Here is a 15584-nt window from a genome sequence, read left to right on the forward strand (position 1 = left end):
CCATCTTGTTCACTATCTTTTGTTAATTCTGTAAGCTGCCTTATGACTATAGCTCTGAACTGAGCCACAGAAAGATTATTTGTTCGTTGATTAATTGATGTATTTACTTTTTGGTCAGCTGCGTGGTTGGTATTTCAATCAGAATTCCTGCCATCCTGACCGTTTTCGTTTATTTTTCCTTCTTGGGTGGGGCTGTCACACCTCCTATGCTATAGGGGGCAGAGCACCATGCACTCGTCACTATCAGGCAACTCTTCTCACCACACTGTGGTGCTTTGTGTGGGGGCGGGGATCTAAGATGGATTACTGCCATTTGCTCTTTGCTGAGAGACAAGGAGCCTCCTCCTCCATCACCACACCCTCTGGCCCTCACAGTCCAAGGCAATGGGGGTCTGCCTTCCCCGGTGTTGGAATTGCGAGCTGACGGGTTCAGTCTGCAGCCAGAGGTGGTCCCTGCACGCTTTTTTCCTCCCCTTAAATACAGGTGTCTGTGCTTACCGTGGTCTGTCACTGCAGCTGCCACCTCCAGCACAGCTTGATCTCTCTGCCCCAGATTCGCCCCACCTACCCAACCAGACGATCACCACTTGTTTATATCTTTATACATTGGACTTCCATGTAGCTTTATTTTCTGGAACTTCTGGTTATTTCTGGTTTTGTGGTAGTTGTAGTCCTTCTTAGTTATGGAGAAAGACAGAATGTGTCAATCTAAGCCTCCATCTTGGCCGGAAGTCAACAATCAAAAAAAAAAATTTATGATGATAGCTGAAATGTGAAAGTTTTTCATAATTTTCACATAGATATTTCTGGCTCTGTTTTTAAAATTTTTATTAGGTTGCTTTATATCTTATAATTAGAATATTTAGAGAAGGTTCTAATTTAAGCTTATATAGCTAAAAAATTCATAGTCATATTTGTCATTGCATGCTAAGTCACACCAATGTGTTAATTAGGGCTATTTGAGTAAGAGTGTACTAACTGAATTTAGTTGAATAAGTATTGCACTATTCCATGAAATATAAGAAGATAAACAATTAAGAAGGGAGATATCTAGTTTAGATGGAAACTTTTTAATTCACTCACATAGTATTATTTATGGCAAACCATTTATTTAATGTAGATGTATATACTTATATTTGGAGAATTGGGCCAGATGGCAATTTAGAATCTTGTTAGTTTAATAATTTACAAAATATTTTATTTGAATCTTTTAAAAAGTAATTCCCATTTTAAAAGTAATTATTTAACAACATAATTATCTGTTTTCTGTGCTATGAGATTCTGCCTTTGCTCTCTCAATGATGAATGTTAGTATTAACACTTCATAGGACTTTACTTAAATTTCTTACAATCATTTTAGAAGCCCAAATATAATTGATGCATGTTAGTTCTAAGAAGTTTTAACTATATATGGGAAAAATTATTGAAAACATTTTTATTTTTAAAATCACAAAAATATTGATCCCTTTCTACATATCTCTGGAAACATTTATTAGGAGTCAAAAAGAAATATACCTAACAACTCCATACCTGAAAATCAGTAAATTGGCACATTTTTATATTTTGATAGATGTTTTCCTTAATCTGTGCATGATTTGCCCATTTCTTGTCAATTTATTTATTTTTATTTTTAAAAAGATTTTACATATTTGTTTTTAGAGAGAGGGAAAGGGAGGAAAAAGAGTTTGAGAGAAACATCAATGTGTGGTTGCCTCCCATGCTCCCCCAACTGGGGACCTGGCCTGTAATTCAGGCAAGTGCCCTGACTGGGAATCGAATTGGCAACCCTTTGGTTAGCAGGCTGGCATTCAATCCCCTGAGTCACACCAGCCAGAGCTCAATTTATTTTATAATATATTTCAACATGTCCTAGTAATTTCCTCTTAAAACTGCTGAGCGAAATAGCAGAATGTTGTCCCAAGTATGTTTTTGTTGTTGCTGTTGTTTAGTCCTTTTTATATGACATAATAAATTGCAACACACCCAAGAACTTCAGAAACTGAAAAGTTTCTTCATAACAATTCAATGGTGGAGTTTTGTAAAATTTGGGAAGATCAGTTTTTTATTCTCTGTGTAATTCCTGTGGACAGATGTGTGATGACTTTGTCTTGAACACCAAGCCTCATTATTAATTTTTCTCCCAGTAATTATGAGAATTATTATTTGTATCACATGATTCAGGACTATTCTCAAAGTTTTTATACTATTTTGCTTTGGAAATATCTACAATTACTGGAGTAAGCAATTTAGCTGCAGAAACCATGGCTTATATATTTTCTCAAGAGCAAAACAATAAGTCTCCCAGAATACAACATAAGGGAAAATCTAGATGACCTTGGACGTGGGGATGGCTTTATAGATACAACACCAAGAGCATGATATATGAAAGGAATGATCAATAAGCTAGACTTATTTAAAATTAAAATGTCATCTATGTGAAATACAATCTCAAAAATGAGAAGACAAGCCACAAACTAGGAGAAAATACTTGGGAAGTACATATTTGATAAAGGCCTGCTACAAACAAAACAAAACAAAACAACTCTTTAAAGCAAACAATAAGAAAACAAAAAACTCAACTGAAAATGGGCCAAAGACCTTAATATACACCTCAATATAGAAAATATACAGATGGCATAAGAGGATATGAAAAGGTGCGCTATGTCATATATCATCAGGGAAGTACAAATCAAAACAATGTCATATCAGTATTCCTGTTTGAACAGCCCAGACCTGGAACACTGACAACACCAAATGCTGGTGAGGATGCAAAGCAACAGAAACTCTCATTCATTGCTGGTGGGAATGCAAAATAGTACAGCCACTCTGGAAGACAATTTGGTGGTTCCCTAAAAAGTTAAACATACTCTTACCAGACAATTAAGCAATCACATTCAAACAAATCCTGTGTGCAGATGTTTATTGCAGCTTTATTTAAAAATATCAGAGAAGGAAAACTCTGACTCCAAAAAACCTCCGCTGCCTTGCGGCATACCTCTTCAGGGGAAAGGCTAAGGGAGTAAACCCCGACAGAAAATCCGGAGCCGGAGTCCCTAAGGCGGTTTGACGTTGTAGTCAACACCGGCAACTCCTGCGGCGCACCTGAAGCCAAGCTGTATTGACTCCGTCTTTCCCTTGGACCCTTCAGCTGCAAAGAGAGGGGGGGTCTGCTGCATGGGCAACAGCAGACCCTCCATATCACCCTGCCCAGGCTCTGTAGCTTCAGCTTCACTGGAGAGGACACTCCAGCGTCATCGCAAGATGTCGATTCAACACGGGAGGAGACAGATACCGTGTCACTCCCGAGTCGGACTGCACAGCCATTCTCGGTGGTGCAGATAGACTCTTAAGAAGCTACACCATCGTCTCTCGAGACGGACGGCTGCCGACGACGACGACGACATTTAAAAATATCAAAACTTGGAAGCAACCAAGATGTCCTTCAGTAGGAGAATGTATAAATAAATTGTGATACATCCAGATAATGGATTATTATTCAGCTCCAAAAAAGAAATGAGCTATCAAATAATGAAAAAACATGGAGAAAACTTAAACACATATTACTAAGTAAAGGACATAACTTACAGTGGCATTTTGATTTACAATTTTAAGAACTTTCATGTATCCTATAAGTCAGGGACTCCCCAGCCCCCAGTCCAAGGACTGGTATAGGTCCAGGCCTGTTAAGAACTAGGCCAGGAGCTGAACTCATCTGAGCTCTGACTGAACTCTGCCTCCTGTTGCCCTGCCCTCTCACAGTGGACAAGCAGAACTCACCTGAGCTTCACTTCCTACCCCACACCCCCTACTTTTTTCTACCCCAACTGGTCCCTGGTGCCAAAAAGGTTGGGGAATGCTGTTATAAGTGGTACAGGACTGATCAAAGTCCATAAAACAAACAAATAAATATATGTAAAAAATACATTATCAACTTTTAAGAGAGATATTATGAGGTTATACATTTTATTTTATTTTTTTGGAACAGTAGAACATATAGAGTCCTAGAGTTGGGGAAGTATATCTAATACTAAATGTTTATATGTTTAAATATAGTCACTTTAAAACTCAACATTTTAAGTGTCTTAGGTTGGGCTCCCTAAATAAGACCTTCAGGCAAGGATCCCTGTGCACATGATTTATTAAGGAAGAGCTCCCAGACAAATCCAGTGAAGGAGAGGAAGAAACAGGACAGAGGTAGAGAAGAAGTCAAGGAAGAAGACACGGGAAAATTTTCAGGAAAAAGCTCATGGAATATACCTTCAGCCTGTTAACAACTGGGAAAGTTTAGCCTCATAAGCTGTCTCAGCCAGGGGCATGTAAACTGGGTTAAGCTGAGTTTCATGTTATATCCATCAGTCTCAGCTCAGGGATGTTTGTTCATGAGTGGTGATGGACCTTATCTTTTAGGCAATTAAGGCTCTCTTGAGTCTCCAAGAGATCAAGATCAGTTTTCTAAAGAGCTGTACCTATAGACTATTGGAAACAAAAGCAAAAGAACACTAATGCAAGAGGATTTTAATACAGAAATGCTACAATCAATCTGAAAGTATCTGGGTAGGAAAACAAAAGTGTTCATTACAATGAGGTTGACAGAACAGTGCCATCATATTCATAGGTAGGAATCTTAGAAATTGAGAGAATAATGATATCATTGCAAATATAGCCTTATAAATTTTGGAGCAGGTATTAAAGCATGAGTCTTTTGTTTTTTCTATTTTTTTCATGCTCCCTAAAAGTATACCTTTTAGTTATTTTACCAGTTGACTTATGCCCATATGTAGGAACAAAGAGATGTGTGTGTTAATTAAGCCCACCCTTAAAATTAAAATAGTTGTACATCAGATGCAAAGGGATTGTTCACTATGCTGGCCATCAAAAACTTAGGTACCTGATCTGCATCTATAGTCTAGAATTCTCTGAGGTGAAAGCTTGCTATGTGGAGGGCATCTGGCCTCAGACCGTTTTCTTCTTCAGAATTCCTGGTTTTCACAGTGCCCTAATTCCCATAGTTCCATGCTTCCTGATCATATACAATAGTCTCTCTCTATATGGCGGTTCAATTATCACAGCCTCACTATATCATGAGATTTTAAAAAATATTATACAGTAGTCCTTCTCTATATCATGGTTCACTTATCTCAGCCTCACTGTATTGCAAAATTTTAAAAAATACTATATTTAATTATTTATTGCAGATTTTTCGCCATATCACAGGATTTTGTGGTACTATATACATATGTTGTTAAAGTTATGTAGGTTTAAGAGTAGAATATGTTTTAAGAACATAAGTAGTGTTTATAAAAGTGTGGAAAAGGTTAATAAGGGAGTGGGAATGGTTTATAAGTGTGTGAAAATGGTTTATAAAGCCTTAAAAAATATATAAATACTAAAATAAATGTAAGATTCCTACTTCGTAGATTTTCTTTCTTATTTATTTGTTTGTTTGTTTATTTTAATTTTATTTTTTGGTTTTCCAATTACAGTTGTCCCATTTTTTTCCCATTGCTCCCCCCCCAGCCCATCCCTTCTCCCACAATCATATCCCCGCCCCATTGTCCATGTCCATGAGTCATTTATACACGTTCTTTGACTAAACCCTTCCCTTACTTATCCCCCTTCTCTACCTCCCCCCTCCCCTCTATTGACTGTTATTCTGCTCCTTGTTCTACTTAGTTCGTTTGTTTGTGTTGTTCCTTAGTTTCCTGTATTGGGTGATAGCATATGGTACTTTTCTTTCTTTGCCTGGCTTATTTCACTAAGCATAATTCTCCCTAGTTCCACCCATGTTGTCGCAAATGGCAGGAGTTCCTTCTCTACTTCACAGATTTTCACCTATCGCAGGGTGGAGGGGTTTGGAACATAATACCCGTGATAAGTGAGGGAATACTGTATATGAGAATATTTTCAGTATAGAGATGATACCAAGTAAATGAAGTTTCTAATATGTTGTGAATTGGAAATTTAGTAAGATACTTTTGTTACTTGCTAAGATTTATATACATTTTATTTATCTAATGAACAAGTAAAATAATTACCTTAAAAATAATATCTTTATTAAATTTGGCATTGTACAAATGTATTTGAATACTCATCCCTCAATAATCCTCATGTAAAAACTTGGAAAGTTTTAAAATAATAACATTTGTCATAGAGTATTTCCTGATTATATTGTCTCTTCATCTCTGCCTCTAGAAACTTATAATTTTAATATTTGCTATTTGCTTCAGGTATGATGTTAACTTTATTGTTTCATACTGTCTGTGATATAGTTAGGCTATGCAGCTTTATTTTTATCTTTCTTTCACAAACCTTTAAGAGTTCTTCTATTCATTTTGGTTCCATTGTCATCTGGAGAATGAAGCAGGAGTGATTTACCAGGTAACTAAAAACCCATCCTTGTGGCCTTGTTCACAGTTTTCCTGACTCTGTAATGTGCATATATAGATCACACTGACACTTTTACATGGCTAGACATTTGTTTATTAACACCCTGTTTAGAATTTCTCTGTGATCATTCTACAGCAAGATTGAATTAATTATATTTTTACTATTAGCATAGAAAAATGATATTGAAAATTTGCTACTGCTTTTTTAATGTCCTTAAATTGTTCTCTGTTTGTATGAGAATATGGAAGAAAGATGAGTCAGCTAATTGTCATGCAATTAAATTTAGTTCACGTTGCTTCTGCAAACCAAATGATTCATCATACTTTGGTGTTTACTTACAATTAAAAAATAAAAGCTTCTGATCTGATAGCTGTGAAATGTTATTGTATTTCCAAAGTGGGATTTTAGTTATAACCATTAATTATTTAAGAAATCAATAAAAATAGTTATTTGAAAACATCTTTATACACATGATTTTTACATCATCCTACAAAGATATGAAAAATGAAAGAACCATTTTGGTTTAATTTAAAGTAATGCAAATGAAAACCACTGTTTCATGCACAAAACCAGAAGTTCTTTATTTATTTAGGATCAGAAATATAAATATAAGATTAATATAAAAATTGAAATATTATTTTTCCACTAGATGTCCAAATACAGATTAAACAATTGATCCAAATTATTAAATTAATAGATTATTTTAATTCAAAATAATAAATTAAAATTATTAGTAGTTATTTGACTTTTTTCCAGTAATAAAATGTCAAGCGTACTCACTATATCTTAGTTTATACTAGTTCAGTCTACTTCATTTTTCAAAATAACATATTGGTGATAGATATAAAGTAAATGGAAATAGTTTCAGTCTTTTGTTAGGATATCTTTTGTTTATCTTTTAGATAGTAAAATTTAAAAAAAAATAATTAGTAAATTTAACTCTATAATCACCTCCTGTGACATTTTGTTCTCTCCTGATTTATTTTATTCCATGCCTTTTAATGGTTTGTAAAAACAAACAACTCTATTTTTTAAAATTTTTTAAATTATTTTTAAAAATTTTTAAATTTTATGACGCTTGTTAAAAATAGAATTAATCAACCCTGACCAGTGTAGCTCAGTTGGTTCGACATCATTCTGCAAATCAAAGGGTTACCAATTTGGCTCCTGATCAGAGCACATGCCTGAGGCATGCCTGGGTTGTGGGTTTGGTTCCCAGTAGGGGCACAGATGTTTCTCTCTCACACCAATATTTCTCTCTCTCTAAAAATAAATAAGTAAAATCTTAAAGAAAAATTTAAAAAAATCTTATTGAATTGGGATACTCCTAGAGATCTATATTACTAACAATCACTCCAAGTCTTTCTATTGTAGGTGATCCAGAAATGAAACTTACGGAAACAGTAGGATAGAGCCTGATAAAAATTCAGAAGTCTGAGTGCTATCATCTGAAACTTGAGTTTGTGGCTTTTGGCTCCTGTATAATATAGGCAGCTAAGGGAGAAGTATAATATAAGTAAAGGTGGGTCTGTCAATCTTGAGCCTTTGAAACCTAGGGAATTTTTTACCTCCAAACCATGACAACTTCATGTGGGCATTTCTTGTTCCCTGTAATATAGGCAAGGGTCAGCTCCTAGTCCTAAATGTTGACTTAATTATATTTATTTCCCTCCTCCTTCTTTTGTTTATGAATGCTGGATTGACCATTTAATATACGTGGTAGTCAAAATAATATTCCTGCAAAGATGTACACCTCCTAATCACCTGAAACTGTGAATAGATTATGTTACATAGCAAAAAGTTTGCAGATATAATTAGGGTTACAGACTTTGAGATCGCAAAATTATCAGAGATGATCCAAGAAGAATCAATCTATCACACAAATGCCTTAAAAACAAAGAATATTCTCAATTGTGTTAGAGTAAAGAGGCTGAAGAACAAGGAAGCTCCTAGAAAATCAGCCTTCCATTGCTGACTTTGCAGGTGTAGGCAAGAGGCCATGAGCCAAGCAATGTTGAGCACCCTATAGAAACTGGGAATGGGGCTCCATCTCTTGGCACAAGGAGTGGAATTCTGTTAACTTAAGTAAGCAGAAAACAGATTCTACCCTAGAGCCTCCAGAAAGAAACAGAGACCTGCTAACCCCTTCATTTCAGTTTAGTGAGACCCTTATTAAACTATCGAGCTACAAGTACAGAAAGACACTAAATTTGTGCTGCTTTAAGCCATCAAGTTTGTGGTAATTATTACTGCAGCAATAGGAAACTAACACAGGAGGCAAATAAATCTACTTTTCTTTGAAGTATGTTCACTGTTCTTTTTCTTAGTTAAATTTCCAGGTTAATGTGTTTTTTTTTTAATTTAAATTTTATTTTACTTGTTTCTTTAAGGGTCTAACAGACTTTCTAGCTGTTTATTCGAAATATATTACAGGATACCATAGGATGAAAATCTGTCAATTATTAAGTGCAAGTTATTTAACAAAGATTTGGGGCACTAAACTAGGAACTAACAATGATTTCCTGTGAAGTACTTTTAGCAACTTATTGACTAAGTTTGTTGTTGATTATTTTTGCTGCTGGTGTTACAATTCTCCTTGTCATATAAATGAACCACAATGACTGAGTTTCACAGCTCTTGTTGTCTCTTCTTTGACATATAATCCCAGCTTCAGTATGTTGGCTGTGGACTTCACGTATTTCAGTCCTTAATTAGTGTTCTTATTTTCTAGTTCTCTTTGCATATATTATTTCCTCATGTATTCCTCTGGCTCATCAGGGAAGTCATATTTTTGCTGTAAAATTTTCCCAATTACTTTTGCTGTAAAATTTTCCCAATAGAAAGCTAAGATGGTAATAAACTTGCTTGCACTCTTGCTTAAATATGTAACCATAAATCTCTGTTGCAACTTTTATTTCCTTTTTTAGAGTTCAGCATCATTAAGAAGTTATTTTTCTTCAGGGTAACTAAGTCTTCATTCGTTGCTATCAATGATCTCAGGGGACAGGTATAATAGAGATGGTCAGGAGGCATTGTTTTGTCCTCACCATCAGAAATGTAGGAAGCTGAATTTTTTCATATTTTTATTATTATTTTCAAAAACAGGTTAATCTTCTTATCTTTAGTTAAAAAAAATACTCAGTGGCAACAACTTGTCATATACAGGTTGCCTGTGTCTCTATTTATAGCATAATACAGTCCGAAGAATCTACCTTTAGCTTAAGATGTTCTTATGATGGAATTATGCAAAGAAAGGCAATTTCTGAAGCATAATTCCATTCTACCTACATTTTACTAGACAAATCAAGTCACATGCCAAAGTATAAGAGCAATGGGATGGAAAAGATTCCTCTCAGAGAAGAGCTGGAGATCACATGGCAAGGGGTTGAGAGGTTACAGAGAAGAAAATAAATAATTGGTACAGTAATAAATGACATTAAGCACCTCTCACTTTCTGGAATGAGTAAACCTGTTTATTACTCCATTCATTGGATGTGGCATAGCAAATACTCATCCAATTTTCTCAAATTCTTTAAAATCTATAGGGTAATAGTTACAAATATAAAATAACATGTTATATCAGTCAATGTTATTCTAGCTATCATTAAAATTATTATGATTTATTGTGTCCATTAAGTGTCTTTGTTGTAAATGAAGCTCAAATTCTCTATTTCCTTGTAGGAGAGAGGAAGGAATAGAGAGTAATTTATACTTTATCTTCATTTTATAGGAGAAGAAAGATGAACAACAGAGCAGTACACAGAAGACTGATATACATATGAACTCTTGGGAAAGCAGAAGACTACTTCTTCCTCTCCTTCTTATTTTTGGTTAATTATATATGAGAAGCTTGAGGTGAAAATATGTCGTTGAGCCCTGTAAGTTTATGGTTTATGCTGAAGGCCAGTTAATTTTTACCCTTTGAGATCCATATATATATATATATATATATATATATATATATATATATATATGAAAGAACTGATCATTTTTCCTAATAAACATTTTTTTTTCTGATCTCATTTTACCTTATGAGAACTATGAGAATGAGTGGTTATATTCTGAAAGTACCTTTCATGTACAGCCCAAACAAAATTCTCCAGTTTACTATTGATATGAAGAGGTCTGATTAAGATTACTGGGAAAAAGAAGTAGGAGGGACCATAGGAGGAGTTTGGTGGGGCAATAGAAAACAGCCTAGGATGGGATTGGCTGAGGAGCTGAATGCTTCCAGAGATAATAGAAATAAAAAGAGGGATGGCTCTTTGGTTCACAGGCCTTTTGGAGCTTTTTGGAGCTTTTGTGCATTTTTCTGGCTCCTGAGTTGGCTCTCTGGCTCCTGGACTGACTGGCTCTGGCTCTCAGGCTCTTCTGCGAGGATGCCTGGATGAATGTGCTACAGCTGCCTGCGTTTTCTAATAGTTGGTATCTTGTATGGGAAGGAACTTTGGGCACAACCAAGGATCTGGCGGGCCTAGCAGAATGTGGCAGTTTTATTATTTGAGTGTTCTAGAGTGAACAGGCCCCGAGGCAGAAGCCTGCCATTCTTCCAAAATTGTGTAGCCTTTGTGTATTATGTTGTTTTAGTTTGTAAACTAACCCTACAGATACTAACAGAGGAATGCTGGGAGAAGTCAGGTGTAGCCTTAATTGATAGGCTTAAGTAATTAAAGCTGCAGTGACTGCTTTTAAATAAAAACTCCTTTCCTTTATCACCAAACTTTTGCCTCTGGAATTTTGCCTAGAGGGTGATGGTGGGCAGCAAGACCCAAAATTGCTGTTCAGTAACACTATTTTAGAAATATAAATAAATTGGTAGTATACTGTATAACCAAGAAATATTTACCATTTGCTTTTATTTTACTAGTATATATCCTATGAATTAATAAACACATTATCATCACTTTGCATATAATAAAAATTATATAGGCTTAAGAATAAATTATTTAAAATGTCATAATATATTGTTAGTTCATGTGCATTGTTTGCTTAATTTTTTAATCTGTGTGAGAGAATTAATATTCTAATAGGTATCTGATTACCTTACTATACAATAAGAGAGATAAATCAAGAAGGCAACGCATTTTCTAAATCTGATGAGAAAATTTTCTTTAACCTCATAAACTAAATATTGCATTAAATATCTTCAATTATTTTACTTATTTTAAATATGATTGAGAAAAGGAAAATTAAAGAGGAAAGAATATTAAAGTGGATATGTTCTAAAATTCAGATCTCATTATGATATTATGTAAAGGCAATTTTAATTAATTTATTTTTACTTTTAGGGTAATTCACACAATTTAAATTCCATTCAAGTGCCTATATATTTTTGATGGCCAAAAACGAAAGAAGGAGAAAAAATAAGAAAAAGAAAGAAAGAAAGAAAGAGAGAAAGAAAGAAAAGAAAAAGAAAAGAGGAAAAAAGGATTATTTTTTCTCATAAAAATTCTCTGAGTGGGAAGGGGAGAAGAGGGCATAGGTGGTGGAGGAGAGGGAAGGGGGAACTGAGGGAGAAGGAAGGGAGAGGGGGTGGAGGAAGGAGGGAGGGGCTGTGATGAAGGGAAGGGGAGGCATGCAGGCAGGTCCCAGAGACCCCTTGGACCAGCCATAGGCGGTTCCTGCTCAAGTGGGTGGGTGGCAGTGCAAGTTAGTGAGGGACTGTTGTGCTACCCCCCAAACTGGGAAGCCATACAGGGGTCTAAAAGGAAGGTCTTGTAGTGGCAGGGGGTTGGGGGTGGCTCTTAGGAGGGGCATCAGGGAGGCCGCAGCATGGTGGGGTCAGAGGTCAGTCTGGGCCAGGCCGTGAAGATGTTCCAAAGAAACAGTTCCTAGTGACTAAAACTTAGGCCCCATCTGGCCATACTCAGCGCTGCCCCTTAGACCAGGCTAGGGCCTGGCAGCCCGCTCCCTTGGTCAGCAGCACCCGCTCCCTCACTTCCTGCTGTTGTCTCCTCGCCCACTGCTACTAGTGGGTCCAGAGCCCTCAGGTCTCCTGGCTGCCCCCTTCTAGAGCTTCCCAGCATACTTCCGGGGCACCAAGAGGGTCTTTACCACCTTCGGAAAAGCCTCCACCCACAACTGCTGCCCCGACTCTGTCTTGCGAGAGGAGGGTGAGGTTATGAGGTCAGTGGACTGGCGTGAGCCATCCAGCACTGTGTAGCAGTTCTCTCTGTTGCCCAGGAAGATGGGTGTCCCGGGCATCTTTGGAGACCTGGAGCTTCAGGCCATCCTCCGTGAACCCCCATTGTCAGAAGCCTTCCTTTTGCTTGCATGCATTTTATCACATAGCTGTCCTTCCTTCTTGTCGTTCCTGGGCAGCTTCCATGTCAGGTCTGCGTCGCCTGTCGCAGGAACACCACCTCCAGGTGAACCAGCACATGCTCTCTTTCCCATCCTCATGGAGGAGGCAGTGTTGTGGGTGCTATTGACCTTCAGGAGGTAATCTGTGGACCACGGGGGTGGCGTATCTTGGCTGGCTTTCCTTTTCCTTTCTTACCTTTTCCCTCTTTCCCTTCCCTCCTTCCCCCTCCCTGCCCTCCTCTCCCCTTCCTTTTCCTTCCCCTTTCCTTTTTTTCCCCTTTCTTGCATTCCAATGGGCTTTTATTGACATAAGCTCACATCAACACTTTTATCAACCATGTTTTCTGAACCTTATAAACTCAGCAGATACTTTGGTTCATATTCGTGTACATACAACATAGTACAATGAAAACAACCTCACTAGAACATCAACAAAAAACCTAGTGAGCAGAATTTTTTGTTTCTGTTTTTTGTTTGTTTTTGTTTTTTCACTGCAGGCAAAAATGTTGACAAGAACTCTGAAATTTTAAAACATAGGGGTGATATTGTTCAGGTATTGGTGTTTACTTTGGATATTTCTATCATATCAAGTAAAAATGTAATGAGTAGTTGACTATGTTTTAATGATATGTATATCAGTTTCAAAAATTGTACCAAAGTAAATGAAATATGATACCTTAGATTCTTTGAAAATTATATGAGGGAGAAGTGGTTTGAAATATTGAAACTGGAGTCATCATGAGTTTTTACTTCTTGATGCTAGATGATGGGCACATAAAAACGTATGATATATTTTTGTCTACATCTGTGTATGTTTGAAACTCTTTATAATAAATTTTTAAGTCATACAGAATTTACCTGTGCTAAAGAACAAAATTCAACTAAGTAAATTTGAGGATCTAATTGATTTTATTAAGTGATTCATGAGTTTGGCAGCATGCCGTCTAGCAGGCAGAAGGGTGCTGGTGGGTGTTGTATAAAAGTAGAAGGTTTTTACAGGAAGAGATATTAACAAAAGAAAGGATTATTTTTAGAGAAAGACTCTTTTTTGGGAAAAGGTTTTTAATGATGCAAACTGCATCTCCTTTCTAAAGGGGATGGTGCAGGCCCACCTGACAGATTATTAGTGTTGACCAGAAAGTTCCAAACTGGTTGATTAAGATTATGTTTATGAGCAATGTTGAAGCAGCAATTAGATCAGGTATTAAAATCTAGGTTTGGTATCATGGACTTGAGCACAAGTAAGGTCATTTTGGGCCTGTGGTTTTCTTTTTAACACTTGTTAGCTTTCATTATGGGCAAAAATTCCAAAATTTGTAAGTTAAAACAACCACTACTTATTACATGTGAATCTAAATTCAAGTTGGGTAGTTCTGCTTATTATTGGAGAAAAATAAAAGATCTGCCAACCAGAAATGTCTCTACACAAAGTACAGTTTTATTTTCAAATAATCATTATACCAGACTGGTATGTACATTACTGGCAATTGGCTGAAATGCTTTCAAAGACAGAAAGAAATCTTACCCATTACTCAAGTAAAAGCATCCTTTGCCATGAAATTTATAAAATTACCTGGAAATTAGAGTGGTCATCTGTGTTAACTAATTACCTTTATCCAAAGGAAAAAATAAACTTCTCCTCATATCTTGATGATGATGTCAGGCGGCAGTTTTTACAACTTGAATCCAGAAGCAGAAGTGAAGTTAGTTTCCTTTCATTCAATCTCTCATAGGAGACTAGGAGATAGATAAACTATCTCCCTTGTGATTACATTTTAAAGAGATGGTTTACGTGTCCTTAAGAAACTCATGTCTGGGTTGACAAAACTGGTAGTAGGTTTATTTAACACTTAAAAATATTTGTATACATTTCAAAATAAAGAGAACATTTGCAATTATACATTTTCTGAAAGAAACACTTTAAGAAAAGGGAGAGGACGCTTTATGTTTTTTTGCCTTAGGGAAATTAAATTTTCTTCTTACTTTCAATTTGCATTTAACCTTGCAACTTTGGAGCCAAGTTCATCTGCTTTTGGCTGGGCTGACTTATGTGTCTGTGGTAACCTGGCAGCTGTGCTGGGGTCAGACTGATCAATGGAATCTTCACTCATGTGTGATTTGGTGTAGGCTGGTGGCCAGGGATAGTGTGTGCTCCATTATCCAGCAGCATAGTCCGGGTTGTTCAATTAGCAATTGCAGGCTTCCAAGAGGAAGCAGAAGCATGCAAATCTCCTTGAGGCTTATATTGGGAAACTGCACAAAACATTTCTCCCACATCTATCTGTCAAAGCAAGTCACAAGGCCAGTCTACACTTAAGAGATGGGGAAATAGTTTCCATTCCTTGATGGGAAGAGCTTAGAAGTAACATTCCAACAGGGCATGGATACTGGAAAGGGAAAAATTGTTGGCATTTTTTGGCAAACCCTCTTAACACCTAGATAATATACATGTAACAGAACCCACGGGCTGTCCGGATTGAAACAGAACCCATGGGCCTGATTGCCCGCTGACAGAAGCATAAGTCTCAATATCAGAGTTTGGTGAAAAGAAAAAGAATTGTTTATTTAATGGTTATACAGATTTAGGAGAAGTGTCACGAGCAGCATAAACCACTCTACCTCGCCTTTATCGACCTCACGAAGGCGTTTGATCTGGTCAGTCGAAGCGGACTCTTCAGCTTGCTACGGAAGATTGGCTGTCCACCACATCTGCTTGCTGTGGTCATGTCCTTTCACGACAACATGCACAGCACGGTGTCCTACAACGGCGCAACCCCTGAGGCCTTCCCAGTCAGCAGCGGAGTAAAGCAGGGCTGCGTCCTCGCACCTACGCTGTTCGGAATCTTCTTCTCCATGCTCCTCCAATACGCCTTTAAGGACTGCAGCGAGGGTGT

The sequence above is a fragment of the Furipterus horrens genome, unplaced genomic scaffold (assembly GCF_987537825.1).
Source record: "Furipterus horrens unplaced genomic scaffold, mFurHor1.1.pri manual_scaffold_12, whole genome shotgun sequence".
Lineage (NCBI taxonomy): Eukaryota > Metazoa > Chordata > Mammalia > Chiroptera > Furipteridae > Furipterus > Furipterus horrens.